Raw genomic sequence first — 14,714 nt, 5'->3', positions numbered from 1 at the left:
AACGAACACGTAAAAAGTAACATAATGAATAAACAGACATAAGAACAGCCCGAAGGAGACCAGTCTGGAGTCCTCGTGAGTTGTTTAATTACCCTGATGTCACACTGTGTTTACATCTACACAGAAATGGGTCTGACTTATGGGCTGAAATGTTTATGGATGTTAACACGGTGAAATTGACTTATCGTAGGACCTGCAGCAGTTTAATGTTCACGATCCCCTTGGTGTGCGTAAGGAAGAGAAGCAGTGATAATGACATTTTTACAGTCAGAAAAATAACTTCGTATGTGGTAATGGAATAAAAGTAAAATGTGGTGATTGCATACATTCTCCTGATGGTATGGTATTGTTTTCTACCCTCACCTGCTTTGTAGGGCAGTCAACCTGGAGCCTAGTCTAAGCAGCGTCTGATGGCAAAATAGCAGTCACATGGTGCCCGTCACTGGCCTGACAACTTGTGAAACATGCTTTGGTAAGCAAATCAGCAAATTTAAGTTTACTGTAATATGATTACATAAGAAAACGTGGAAAAAAATTTGTTACATTCTCGAAAAATGCTGATGTTTTGTAATCAATAGTTTCATTTATGCTGCAGTGAAATTCTTAACGTCACAAACACTTATATCCCAAGATAATGAATGTAGCGTCCGTTTGTTTATATCTTCCCCGTCTCCCCCTAGATGAGTGGACCGAACTTAATGAAACTTTGCACAAACATTGCCGGGGCCACTATGAGTTCCATCATCTATGTAGCATATGGAAATATTTTATACAAATCCCACAGTTGTATATATTTGTAGATTTGATGAGTAATTTAAGAAACGAATAGAATGTCAGATTAGAATGGTGTATCACAATATAACGTATCATAGCATCATACTATAATGAATGGATATGATATGGTTCCCTATCTCCTGTGTAGATATGCACACACACACACACACACACACACACACACACACACACACACACACACACTCTATCATATATGCAGTAGTATATAAAATACTGTATGTTTGTAATTATAGTTGATTATTAACAACAGTTAAAGTTACAAGTTAAATTAAACACAGCAGGAAAATTGATGCCAGATATAAACAAGTATATACATATATAACTCAGTTTAAACCTGTGACTGTTTTAATCTTTATCTGTGTTATAATCCATTATTGGATGGTATTTATTTATTTATACTGTGCAAGAGGTGAATTTTGTTATTTGTATTTGTTTATAACAATTTTTGTTATTTTCTCAGCGCACTGGGCAAAATTGTATCACTAAATAGTTTTGAATGTAACTGTATGGTTTAAGCTTTCTCAGGCAAACTGCAGATAAGCCATTTGCCACATCTTTTTTTCTGCAGTCCCACATCTACTGCATTCCACTTGAGTTCAACAGATGACACCGCTATTTCATTGAAAGGTTAATTATGTAATTTAACGGTTATGCACATAGTGAGGGAAGTATGCATTTAGCTGATATCACATGTGGATAGAAGCAGAAATTTTAGCAACATGAATTGAGTTCATCCAAGTGGACAGCATGGAAATTTGCCCTATTTTAGTGACAAAAGAAAGGGACTTAGAAAATGTGGCACTGGTCTATTAGAACATCCTAATAAAGGGCCAGTGGCTTGGAAATTGAATCAATTAGGAAGAAGAGGTCAGAGGAAATGGCCTCAGGGTCACTTAACCCCACCTTTTATCCACAGGAAGACCTCTGTCAGTGAGCTGTCTACTGGACCCACTGGCAACTTTTTTCCCCCTATTTTTCTATTAAACAAATATAATCTGAGTAAATGCTACATACCATTTTGAAGTGATGGTTTCATTTGTTAAGGGGAAAAAGAAATCCCAACCCACTCTTTGTGAAAAAGTAATTGCCACCCTTGTCAAATCATGAATTAACTCTGATTAACCACATTTTTTGGAAAGCTTAGATAAGTTTCTTAAGCCGCATCCAGCCCAGACCTGTTGAATCAAGAAATCCCTTAAGTAGAACCTCTCTGACAAAATGAAGAAGGCTAAAAGATCTCAAAAAACAACACATCATATCACAATCTAAAGAGATAGCTGAGAAACAAAATCACTGACATCTCTAAGGCATCTCTAAGACTCCAGTTGAAACATTGTCAAAGCCATTATCTACAAATGGAAAAAACCTGGAACATTGATGAACCTTTCCAGGAGTGTGTGGCCTACCAAAATCACCCCAAGGAGGTCACAAAAGAAACCCAAAACAACAGTTGCCTCATGGAAGAGGTGAAATGCATCTTTTGGGAAAATTTTCCTTTTACTTATGAGGCAAAAGTTGAATTCTGTGGGAGGTTTGTCTTCTGTTACATTTGGCATAAACTAAGACAGCATTTCATAAAAAGAACATCATATCAAAAGTCAAACATGGTGGTGGTAGTGTGATGGGGCTGCTTTGCTGCATCATGACATGGATTAAATTCCTCGCTCTACCATAAAATCCTGAAGGAGAATGTCTGGCTATTGGTTCTTGCTCTGAAATTCAAACAAACTTGTGTTACGCAGCAGGGAAATGATCCAAAATGCACCAGCAAGTCCACCTCAGAATGGCTCAAAAACCAAAATGAAACTAGTTACAGTCCAGACTCAAACCTGATTGAGATGCTTTGGCATGGCCTTAAAAACAAGCTGTTCATACTTGAAAACCCCAAATGTTGCTGAATTAGAATGATTCTACAAAGAAGAAGATTTACTGTGGTTATCTTTAATTAAAAGATTGTTAATGATCTGAAACGTGCAACTGTGACAAATATGCAAAAACATAAGAAATCAACAAGGAGACAAATACTTTTTCACGGCACTTTATATCCACTTGCATTTTGCATGTATTGGATGGTTCAGCCTTACAAATTAAGAGCTATATTGCAGAGATCACCCCTTTTCTATATATACTATCTATGGGCCATTCATGCAATTTATAATAAACTTCAGATTCTACTTCTCCAGGTTTATATGGCTATGATGCAATGCAAAACCATACTGCACCAGTTCATTTGAAGCTGTGAAGGAGAGTGGGTACTCATCGCCTACCATCAGGGAAAACTACTGGCTGAGTGTCTGGTCTGCTATTTAGGGATTCCACACCTCCACTTAACAGTGATTAACTCAAGGCCTTTCCTGGCCTGAGTGAGCGAGGAAGGCTGGGCAGAAACATCTGAGGATCAGCCACTCTGGGTGAATAACAAAAATCTCTGCAGCTTCGATGAATGCTTCCTTGATTGAGTAGCCAGAAACGGCGTTGAGTGGTTGAGGATGAGTCAAAGGAAGTATGTAAGGAAAACTCCTGAGCGGGAGGATGAGAGTAATGATATTTCTGTTTATCTGCAGAGATGGTAGTGGGGTATTTTTGGATGGCTGCTGTTTTTTCCTCCGTAAATTCCAGGTTCCGGCTGTTTTTCCTTCTCCTTGTTCCCAGCCTGTGAATGCAGGGCCGCTTCCTCTCCCTCCTTCCTATTCTGAGCCTCTGATTGCATGGAAGTGGGGGTGGTTAACAGGATAGTGTGTCTATACGTGTGTGTGACCAGTACGGTGCTGCATATATGTGTGTGTGTGTGTTTGTGTTGCGAATCTTGAATTGGGGGGTGGAGGGTGGCGAATGTTGCAATATGTATTTTTTCTGTCAGTCAGTTTAAAGTAATGAAAGCGCGTGTGTGTGTCTGAGCATCTCGGGTGTTGGGTGTGGAGGATGTAACCATTAAAGAGATCAGCATGTCAACTGTTCCCCAAGTGCTGCTTTCTCCAATCCAGCTGGCGATGGGAGGTGTGTGTGTGCGTGCGTGTGTGTGTGTGTATGCACTCTATGCCCTACACGCTCCTCTCAGCAAGGAACAGACAGATGGATCTTTGGTTTGGCCAATGTTGTCTGAGTCTGGCTTCTGATCTAACTGTACAGTCCTGCTGCAGGCCAAATTACTCTGCATCTCTCCCTGCAAATTAACCGACTTCTAGCAGAACAAACAGAGAGCTACAAACACCCCAGAGGAAACGATTCATGCCTATAAATACAAGGTTTGCATTTGTGCTACATGGTTACATATGATAAACATCAAGTGTCTGAAGCATCGCTTATTTCTCAATGTTGCATGTCAAGCAATAAACATTACATATAAACAACATGGTGATTTTGTTTTCTCCCCTTTAGTTGCTATGCAATCAACCATGTTGGTACAGCATTAATCTTAGTAAAACATTTTATTTGACATCCCGGGGACAAGGGATGGACTATCTGCCGGTATCTTCATTTAGTCCCTTTTGCCAGTTTACAAAGTCAGCTTTGGGAAAGTCACAAAAAAGGTTGAATATCTGTGCACTAAAATGCTGCAAGGTCAGAGAACCAAAAATGTTATTTTATGATTATAATTCATTTGGGGAATGTTTACATATTTCAATCTGATATTGCATCCAGCTAATGCTGTGTAACCCTGGATGGGGATTGCTTGATGTTATCGTAAACACTTGAAAAAAGAAAAGAAACACATTTCTTCCTTAAACTGTTGGGAGTCTCTGGGCTCTTCATTATCAGCTCAGTGTTTCTTTCGCTTTTCGCTTTTTATGTAAACAAAGAGTGATCTATTACTTGCAAAGCACAGACACAGCAACACATGACTCATATTTTGCAGGACAAAGTGCAGCTGAATTTGAGGTTAAGTTTAAATAAACCTCAAGTGCAATTGAAATAAAAATGGAGATGTCCAAAAGAAAACAACTGCATATAAGCTTGTGGAACTGACACATGGAGCTAATGTGGAAGTGACTTAAAATTGCATTATTTCCAGTGGCCGGTACAGGCACCACTATGAGAACATAGCCATACTTCTCATTTGATTGACTGATTTTTTTTTACCTCGATTTTCATTTTGTTTATAAATACACTGAATTGGTATCAGTACAATTTAATCTTCATTTTGTAAATCATTGTTCAGTTAAAATAGTAAAGTGATTCACAAACAAGGGAATGCCAAACTTAAGGTTTCTATTGTTCTTCCAGATCTATTTCTGTTTAATTGACTGGGTCAATTTTCATAGAGCTTTACCTTCTGACTGTAATTGCTTTCAAAGACCAAGCAGATTGAAACAGAATGAAAATGTTGTTTATGATGAATCAGAATAAACTAATTTTTTTTAGCTTTAATTTCTGTCTGTGCACATTCCTCCATCTTAATGCTAATGCCTGGGAACATGCATTTTGCACTTTTCCAAATAACTGTTGAGTCTAGACCTGACCTTCAGCTGTCTTCAACACTAATCACTTCAGTAAGGGAAGAATGGTTACATGTCTTAACAAAAATCTGATTCTAGTATAGACTACCGTAGTATAACAGTGTGCAGAGGAGGGATAGTTGATATATTAGACAAAGGATGTTGGTGAAGATGGAGCTGCTAGGCAGGAGGGAAAGAGGAAGATCACAGAGGATGTCATAAAGCAGGACATGAAGAGGGTTGGTTAGACAGAGGAAGATGCAAGGGATAGGATGAGATGGTGGCAGATGATCCAATGTTGTGAGCCCTAAAGTAGAAGACTACTGTAATACCCCTGAAAGTAAAATTAATTTGTATCTGTCCTGTCTTTCATTTGTTAGGAGTTAAAGAGAAAAGACTGATGCCTTTTTAAAAGTCTGTGGGCTAAAATATGAATCTACTTGGAGCAACCATACAAAATAGAAAAGATGACATCAACCACTGATATCTGCAGTCTTGTTTTGAAACCTCTAGATTAACGCTTTTGTCTCTGCCATCTTGGTTGTAAAAAACTGAGTGGGACATGTCTGACTGTAAAACTGCATGCTCACTGGCTAACGACTTATCAGTCACAAATTGTTAGCCAATGGGTGTGCAGTTTCTTACCACAGACAATTTTCCATTTTGAAACATAATATGACCAATTTAACTAATGACTAATTCAAGATGACCCCAAATGAGTGACTATAGCCATTAACTCATCAGAAAAGCATTTACAGAGGTCAAGTCAGAAAGCCTCTGTTTGCAACCACATCTATAGCCATCCGATGGCCTTCAGATAAAAAACAAAGTTGAATGCAATTCTGCATTGGCTTCTTTTTTCAGACCTGGAAACTGCATTCATGTTAGTAAGTAGGAAGAAAGCATGTGCATATAACCATCCTGATTTTGTCCAACCAGTACCCCTGAAGCACTGTGTGTCTCGGTTAATTATAAGTTCTTTAGTTCTTTGTTATGTTAGGATGGAGACAAGCTTGTGTTTGTAGAGTGTATTGGTTAGCACATTCACCTAACACACAAAAGGTTTCCCCGGTTAGCAAATGGGAGGAAACACAAAACCAGCCTAGTGTACTCCTAGTGCTGGTCCAAAGCCCAGATAAATGGGAGGGTTGCTTCAGGAAGGGCATCCAGCGTAGAAAATCAGCGCCAAATCAAATTACCTTAAAATGATTTCTACCACTGCCGACTACATTTACAGAAGCTGGCATAAGTCAAGGTGGACAGACACAATTTTGAGTGCATGCCCTTGCAAGCGAGTGGTCCCTTGGATGAATATTTCAGTGTTGACATAAAAACAATGCCACACTGCAGCCTGCTCCTCTGTTTATTGTACAACAAACCACTTAAACTACTGTCATATTGGATTTTTCCTCAGCCTCTTGTTTTTGGATTCCAGGCTATACTGCTGAAGGTGGAGTATAAATGGGTTGACATTAGCAGTCACATATAGACATATCACCTTTCCCCCCGAAAACCCCAAAAAACAGAAACACGAAAAACGACAAAAGACAAAACCCCCATTTTCGAGGTGTGTAAAGCACTAGGTCAGGCTTGCATTGCTATGTAGGAGTCTGTCATTTATCTTCTGACTCCTCCAAACTGCACTTGAGTGTTTTATGTGGTCTGATTTATCAGATTAACTGTATGATGAATCGCTCTAACGCATCCAAAGATGATGATTTCCCCAAAGACGAGTGATGTAAACTGTACAGTGGTGTTTCCCGAGTTCTTTTACTATGATTTAGTGTTCAGGGAACTGCATGGTGAATTTGTAAAACTATTGTTTGTATCTTTTTCCATCTGCCTCACACAGTAAATCTGAGATTTTTTTCAGTCTGCTTCCTCTCGGGGACTTTCAGGGTTGTTTTGACCGACAGCGGAGACGTTTGAACTCTTTCATACCAGCAATATGTGGACGGACGATAAACGCAGTTGCATTTTCTTGAGATTATGAATTATGTTTCTTCCCTAGACAAGCATGAAGTTTTTTGCTTTAAAAAAATATGTTCTTATCCACTTTCTCTATCAGAAGGTTGACTGGAATTTCCAGCTGAGAGCGAAATGATAAGGGTTGGTGTTATCTGTGTTTAGACTAAAAATGTTTAGGAAGAATAAAGTTTAGAGTATAGCCAAAAAACACATTCTTTGTTTGAGTGCGTTTACATGTGACTCATTGATTTAAGTATTCGTGAAGACCAGCGTCAGGTTAGAAATGGATTAATAGGCAACTCATCCTTGCTAGGGTTTGTTTTACAGGGATAGAAGGAATTTGTCTTTTCCTGGACTCATACATCAATATGGCAGATGTTTCCTAAAGGATGGATCACAAGGCCTTTCAAACGGATCCACAAACTACCTTAATTGCTGTTTGTTTTGTCTCCCTCCGCCTCCCCCTCCTCTACTCTCAGTCTTGCGTCAAACATCTGAGGAGCATTTTCAAGAACAAAAAGGAACTCATATTGCCGCTGCGAATTTGGCTCTCGGACACACGGGGGATCTGGGTATTGTTTCCCCACCTTTTATCCATCCACATTTGATCTCCGCTCTCATTCACAGTCCAAAATCCGCTCGGTCTTCTCAAGCTTTTTATTTATTGATTTTTCCTTTTTAACCAAATTACGATTCCCATTCATGATACTCGCGGTGTTTTTCCATGCCCGAGATGGGTATTGGGTGCTGATAGGATATCAAGCACACCTAAGTGCTTCCCTTTCCTCCCTCTCTTTATTTTCTTTCCTTTTCTCATCGGCCTCTGCTTCTCTATCAGGCCCCTCACACATGCTCTGTGTCACGTCCTGTAGCGGACAACAGCCCTACCTTCCCTGAAAGGCACAATGATTCCAGCCACAGATCAATCCTCTTCATGTCTACAGAACTGATTGAAATCTTGGAGAAAAAAAAGTATGCAAGCAAGATTAGTCATGTTTTATCCCCCCAACCCTTGTTCTTCCTACTCTCAAACCTTTTCTTGCTTATTTCCACCTACAATGACTCATGGGTGCCCTTTTTTTCCTTGCTTTCCTATCCCTCTAGCAACCTGCAGTGTAACTTGGTGAAAAGATTTGAAGCTCACTCTCCTTTCAACTCGGCGTGTATGTTTATTGACCAGTAACCACCTTTCAGCCCTCATCATTGTCAGGTAGGGTTGTGTTTGTTGATGTTGTCTTAGTAACAACATGGGTTACCAAGAATCATTTAGCTGTTGCTGAAAAGGATTAGAGTACGGTGTTTTAAAATCCCCACATCTCAAACCAGTTTGTCTTATCACAGGAGAGTCTGGAGAGAGAAGGAGGAGAAACTGAAACCTTGAAATCTGGCTCACACATCGTCTTGAGTTTGTACGGTCGCAATGATCGTGATGAATGGTGGCGTCACTCAGGCCCACTTGCATTGGCTGCAATCAAACAGCAAGGGCTTGCTAAGGATGTTTGAACAGGGCAAGCTCAGTCCTGATTGGCATCTTGGGTTCACATCTCACAGGGGAAGGAGGAATGACCTCATGTTCAAGTGACTCAACATTTGTCTTAAGTGTGTGCACCAGAATGTCAGTAAATGCAGCACGGTAATGACATCATGTTACGAATAACATGCAGTACTGAAGGGATGGCATTAGCTCATTGCACAGTAAATATTATACTGCATAATTTGGCCATATGCGATTTGGGAGAGTTGTTTATAATTGCTGCCAGCCCCTCGCCCTCAACATGGCAGTGGTGATTCATGTGATTGAGAAGAGTGTGGGAGGGGAAGTGGGGTGGAAGGGGAGGAAGAGAGCCAGGAAGTAGGGGGGAAAGCTGGTCTATCAACGAGGCCTGATAATGGAGACCCACAGGAAACTGCTGAGGAGGATTTTCCACGATGTCGCACAGGAGTTCTGGCACTAGAGAACACACACATACATACACATATGCACTATTTTATCCCTTCCCCATCCCTCCCTGCTCTAATCCCACACAAACAGGGCCACCCACACCCACATGGGTAGTACAACAGTGTCCCCTCAGCAATCAGTGATTTTAAGTTGATCGGCAGGTCTGTCAGCACGTTTTCCTTATCTCCTATTCTGGCTGCACCTGCTCCAGCGGGGCACTGTGCCAACTCTCATCCCCGGCTTGTCATTGGTTTGCAGCTCTCAGGGACCACAGGGCATGTTGGCCAATAAACAAGATGAAAAGAAAGCGTACACAGTGTTTGGTGTTGCCCTCCTCTTCCTAAACTTAGAGCTCGGGATGCATGAAGTAGAGCTTCACTGCATCGTCTGGTCCGACATCAAAACACATCCTTCAAATACAAAACGCAAGCCAACCAAGCACGGCAAGAGAGAGGTGTCCAAGAGAAACTTGGCCCCCCTCCAGATCAGCCTGAAAGGAGAGCGAGGAGGCATGTGTGTTAATGTGTGCGTGTGTGCGTCGAATGTGTTTGTCCCATACTCGGACAGGGAGGGGTCCTTGTTTTCCTTCTGCTCTTCCCTTTGGTTACACTGTTGTTTCCCAGACCCCCCCTGTATACAACACATCCCATTAGGAAGGCTACTACCTTCACACTTGACAACACATGCACACACACACATACACACACAGACCCAGGAGGAAAATCAGTGCTGAGAAGACCTTGCTTCTCTTCCTATGGTGCAGTCGTTAGGGAAATGGAGAGGCAGTGCCATCAGTGGACTCCTGCTGCTAACGACACTGTTCAGCTGCTGCTGGTGTTTTTTTTCTCTCCAAACGGTGGCCATAGTTAGAGCTCTAATATATTTGCAGCTCATTAACAAAAAAAGCTGCCCTTTGAATATCTGCCAGATCTGGCTATCACGATTGCTTGGTCATTAGCTTATTGATATTTAATGTCTGTCATCAGCTGTCCTGTAGCCATTAGGGGGTTTAGCAATCAGTTGTTTGTTTTTGAGCTGTTTGCCCTGTATATGGCTCGACGTGGTGCGCAACCTGTCTCCTGTTTGAAAAGCTCGCCATTCTCAGGACGTCCTGTAGAGTAGCACCCCCCCCAGAAAAAAGAAAAACACACAGACACAAACAGACACAAACACATACAGGCATACTTCATCAGAGCAACCCCCCTCCCCGCACCTCACAGCTCCTGCTCCTTATCTTAAGCGTCCAGGCAGCTGCGTGTTTGTCTGTGTGTGTTTATATGAAAACGAGGAGACAGATGATGTGCGTGCGCAAGCACCCTTGTGTGTAAGGCAGAGAAAAAGGTGTGAAGTACAGTCACCGAGGTTGCCTTTCAAGTTCTCCTTCCTTGTGTGGCGGCGGTCAGTAGTCAGAGATGGGAGGGAGCAGGATTAACAGCTGCACGGACTTGGTGGGTCTGCCGGCCGTGGATGAAGGAAGGACGTTGAATCGTTCCAGACAAGCGTCTGATCCAGCGAGCAATATCATAACCAGAGATCCCTCGCAGAATTTTTTGCGCTACAGGAAGAGTCAAGCATGTCATTTAACTGAAAATAAAAACTGAGTATAACCAATCAGTGTTAAGATTTGCACACTCATCACACAGTAAAAGAAAATGTTGTCATAGATTCACTTGAATTTAGTTTTTTGTTTTTTTTTGTGGTAGTTGGCGTGCTTTGTCATCGGGATCCATTAGCACTCATTAAAAACAATACAACTCTTGAAACACAGTCCAACAACCCCTCCAGCACACAACATACTTTTAACAGCATCTTTTATTCAGTCAGACATGATTACGTTTAATTTCGTCAGAATTGTAAAAGTACCATCACTAAAGTTGAAATCAAGTTTTTTGTATGAGACGCTCTGGGGCGATATTTAATTGTACCGTGATGCTTTGAACTAAATGGCATGCTAACATGTGCTGATGTTTAACATGTTTAATGCCTACCATGTTTGCTATCCTACAATAGTGTGTTAGTATGCTAATCTGTAATTAAGCTACTAATAGTAGCAGTAATTATGCTGATTAAGGTGTTCAGGTTTTTGAGATTAATGCTAATTGCAGGCCAATTAGTAAGGCTTTAAAATGCTTGTTTGTGATTGCATAGTCAACTGTCCATTGGTTCCAGATTTGTAAAAAAGCTGTTTTATGTGTTAGCTGTATATCCACCAACTTGTGACACTGTTGCATATTCAGAGATGAAGAGTAGCTAAAGAGATGGGACTGTATAAAACACAGAGAAACTGCATCCAGATGGTCTCCCTCAGGTTGCTCACCGGGTGGAGAAAGTCGGGGTATCTATACACTATATTTTTATGTCTGTGTGCTCTTAGTGCATTAAACACTCTCCCTGTCTGTTTACAGGCAGTATGATAAGTTCAAAATGGATTTATGTGCTGCTGACACAGGTCAGGTGGCCATAAAGGAGGTTTTGCTGTTGAGATGAAGCATGAAGGCTCTTCTTTCTGTTATGTGCTTCAAATAAAATGGAAATGTGGTGCCCCACTGTAGCATATTACACAAGGAAATATGATACATTAGAGCATCACTCTTGAAGATGTGAAGTTGTCTCACAGTTGATCCTACAGTGTTTGTCACACTATCCTCTGTTTATGCCTGTTTGTACCATTCTCTGCACGCATCTCTGCTCATTCCTGCATGCGCCTTTCTTTGATTCATGGACTGTTTAGGTTTAGAAGCCTTTGATTTTGGAAATTGATGCATTTGATGTTCTCTTTGGGAAATCTCTCCATGAAGGGGGACTGTTTGTGTTTCTGTCACGTGCTCTTTTTGGGGCTGTTGAACGTTTGTGCTGGGTTTTGGGGTCGTTTGTCTGTGTTGTCTGTCACTTTGTGTCTTGTGGTGATTTGGGATTGTTTGTCAGTGTGTGTTTGTTTTGTTTTTTTGCTGTGATTATTATGGGATGCAGCTTGCTGCTGAGCCACTTCCTGTTTATTGCTCTTATCCTGTCCTCGGGATCATCACTGACATCACAAGGTTGTTTACGATGTGGGAACCAAGGTGAGCTATATTTACTGAGTGTGTGTAGCCATCTCAAAACCTCTGACCTCATAAAAGTCAACTGTAGTATTTTTTTATGTCAGAGCTTGGCAGTGCAAAGTGTGTTTTTTTTAAAAAAGTACCCCACATTCCCGTTCCTATTTTACAGTAATTGCAATAGATATAGCTTTCAGCCTCTTTCACTGACTAGTAATAAAAAAGCATTTGCTCCGTCCATTATTCACACTTTTCTTCAACTTGAAGCCAAGTGATGTAATTTTTGGGAAGCAGGAGTACATTTTATGTCAAGAACAACATCCTCTTCACACATAGCCTTTGGCTGATATCTGTGAATGTCTCATAAACAATGAGATTATTTCTGTAGCACATTTCAGTTTATGGACAGATGACCACCACTGTGAGTCATGGAATAAGATGATAATACATTTTCAAATGTTCTACACTTGTTGATTACATGCACAAAAAAACAAACAAACAATGACTTTGCATGGAATACCCAACTGCAAGTATTATTTCAATGAATAATGTCACTTTGGAATAAGTACTAAGAGTTTTATGTTACCATTTAGTTAACAAACTTAAGCCATTTTTACACATGGGTCATTCCATGGAGTACCAGTGAGTACAGCCTAATGCCCCAGAATCACATGAATTATTATTAGTATTATTATGTTTTAATACAATAACTTTCGCATCTACTAACAGTAAAAAGTCTGGACACCCTTATTCTTTTGGGACTATATTGCATGATATGCATGCTCAAAGTTGATCATAGAGTTTGAATTAGAATTAATGCCATTACAAACCATCCGTGTTGTTAAAAAATTGCACAAAATTCTGAATTTTTTGGGAGCTCAAACTAGTTGTGTAACATATGTACACACCAAAAGTATTTTCACCAAAAATGTGTCCTATTTGTCCTGTGAATACAAATAAAGTAGACATCAAGTGATGACAAGCTGGCCCTGATATTATTAAGTAAGAAAAGGAAGAAACATTGTATTTTCAGTACCAGCGCGCAGTTTGAGCTGCAAGCGGACTTGTCATCAAATGAAGTGGTCTGACTGGTCAGATCTGTTTAATCACATGTGAAAATTCGAGTTTGGTCAGCGTGAACCAGCGTGAACCAAGAACCTATCTGGAACCTACCTGGAACCTATCTCGGCGGTTGGGATGGCGAGAGGCAGGGTACACCATGGACAGATCGCCAGTCTGCCGCAGGGCTAACACATAGACACAGACAACCATTCGGTCTCACATTCACTCCCACATTCACACCTATGGGCAATTTAGAGTTTCCAGTTAACCTGTCCCCACTAACAAAAATCATTTTGTAGTAAAAATACTGTTCGTAATCAACACACATTCATATATATACATAAATAAAACTTGAATAAAACTACATAAATACATCAAAGCATTTCACTATTCATTGTACTAAATGCATTTGCCACAAATGAGTCCTTATACACAGTTTTACTAGAGGCATACTGTGACGAAGGCAATAGTTCAAAATCTGAAACGTACGAAGATGCTTTATATAGATGAGTTTAAATTTCATGTTGCTAGCATCTGCATTTAAAAAATAATGCAATTTAAAAATGGCAGATTTGAACCTCAGCAGCTTGTAACAGTTTTCATAGTAAGATGCTGTTTAAAAAAAAGGCAGCTGACTCTAAAGGTGCTAAGTGGCAACATTTCTCAGAATAAACTGACACACACTTATGGGCGATGACCTGCATGACTTTCATAAGAATTGGGTCATAACATGGCCGGTAGTTGCCTTTTCCAACAAGCAGCCAGTTACAGATGGTCTACAATAGGAGTGGCACAGTGCACCAGTGGTTAGCACTGTCACCCCAATGTGATGGGTCTGGGTTTGAATTCAATGGTGGACAGGGACCCTTCTGCATGGAGTTTGAAAGTTCTCCCTGTGTCTTCATGCTCTATCTGCAGGTACCCCGGCTTCCTCTCATAGTTCAAAGTCATTGGTGATTCTAAATTGGCAATATGTGTAAATGGTTGTCAGTCTCTCTGTGCTAGCCCTGCAATAGACTGACGACTGGCTTGTCTGTCACCCTCTGACCCTGCTGCCCCTACCACCACCTCCTGAATTGATGAAAGTGCTTAAAATGGATGGAGAGACAAGACAAATCATACTACTGGAAACACTCCTTTTGGTTTAGGTCAGGGGTGACAACTGGGTAGAGTGCGCCGAAGGTGCTCCATTACCGTAAATAAACAGCATAATTACCTCGCCTTTTCTCATGTGGGCTGAGTAAGAAATCACATAGACTTTGTACTAGGGAGTGGGCAGGATTTAATGTCCAGTCTGTCTAAATCCGACATTTGCTTTCTCACATACAAGTGAATGTATAGAAGTTTTGGGCTGCAGTGAATATGTGAAGAAAAACAGGCATACCTTCAGTACCTTTAGACCGAAGGCCAACACAGCTGTTTCCACCGCGTCCACTATTAAAGTTAAGCTGATGCCATCCTCATATTTATTGT

Source organism: Astatotilapia calliptera, chromosome 15 (genome assembly GCF_964374335.1).
Source record: "Astatotilapia calliptera chromosome 15, fAstCal68.1, whole genome shotgun sequence".
Lineage (NCBI taxonomy): Eukaryota > Metazoa > Chordata > Actinopteri > Cichliformes > Cichlidae > Astatotilapia > Astatotilapia calliptera.
This window is presented reverse-complemented; position numbering follows the sequence as displayed.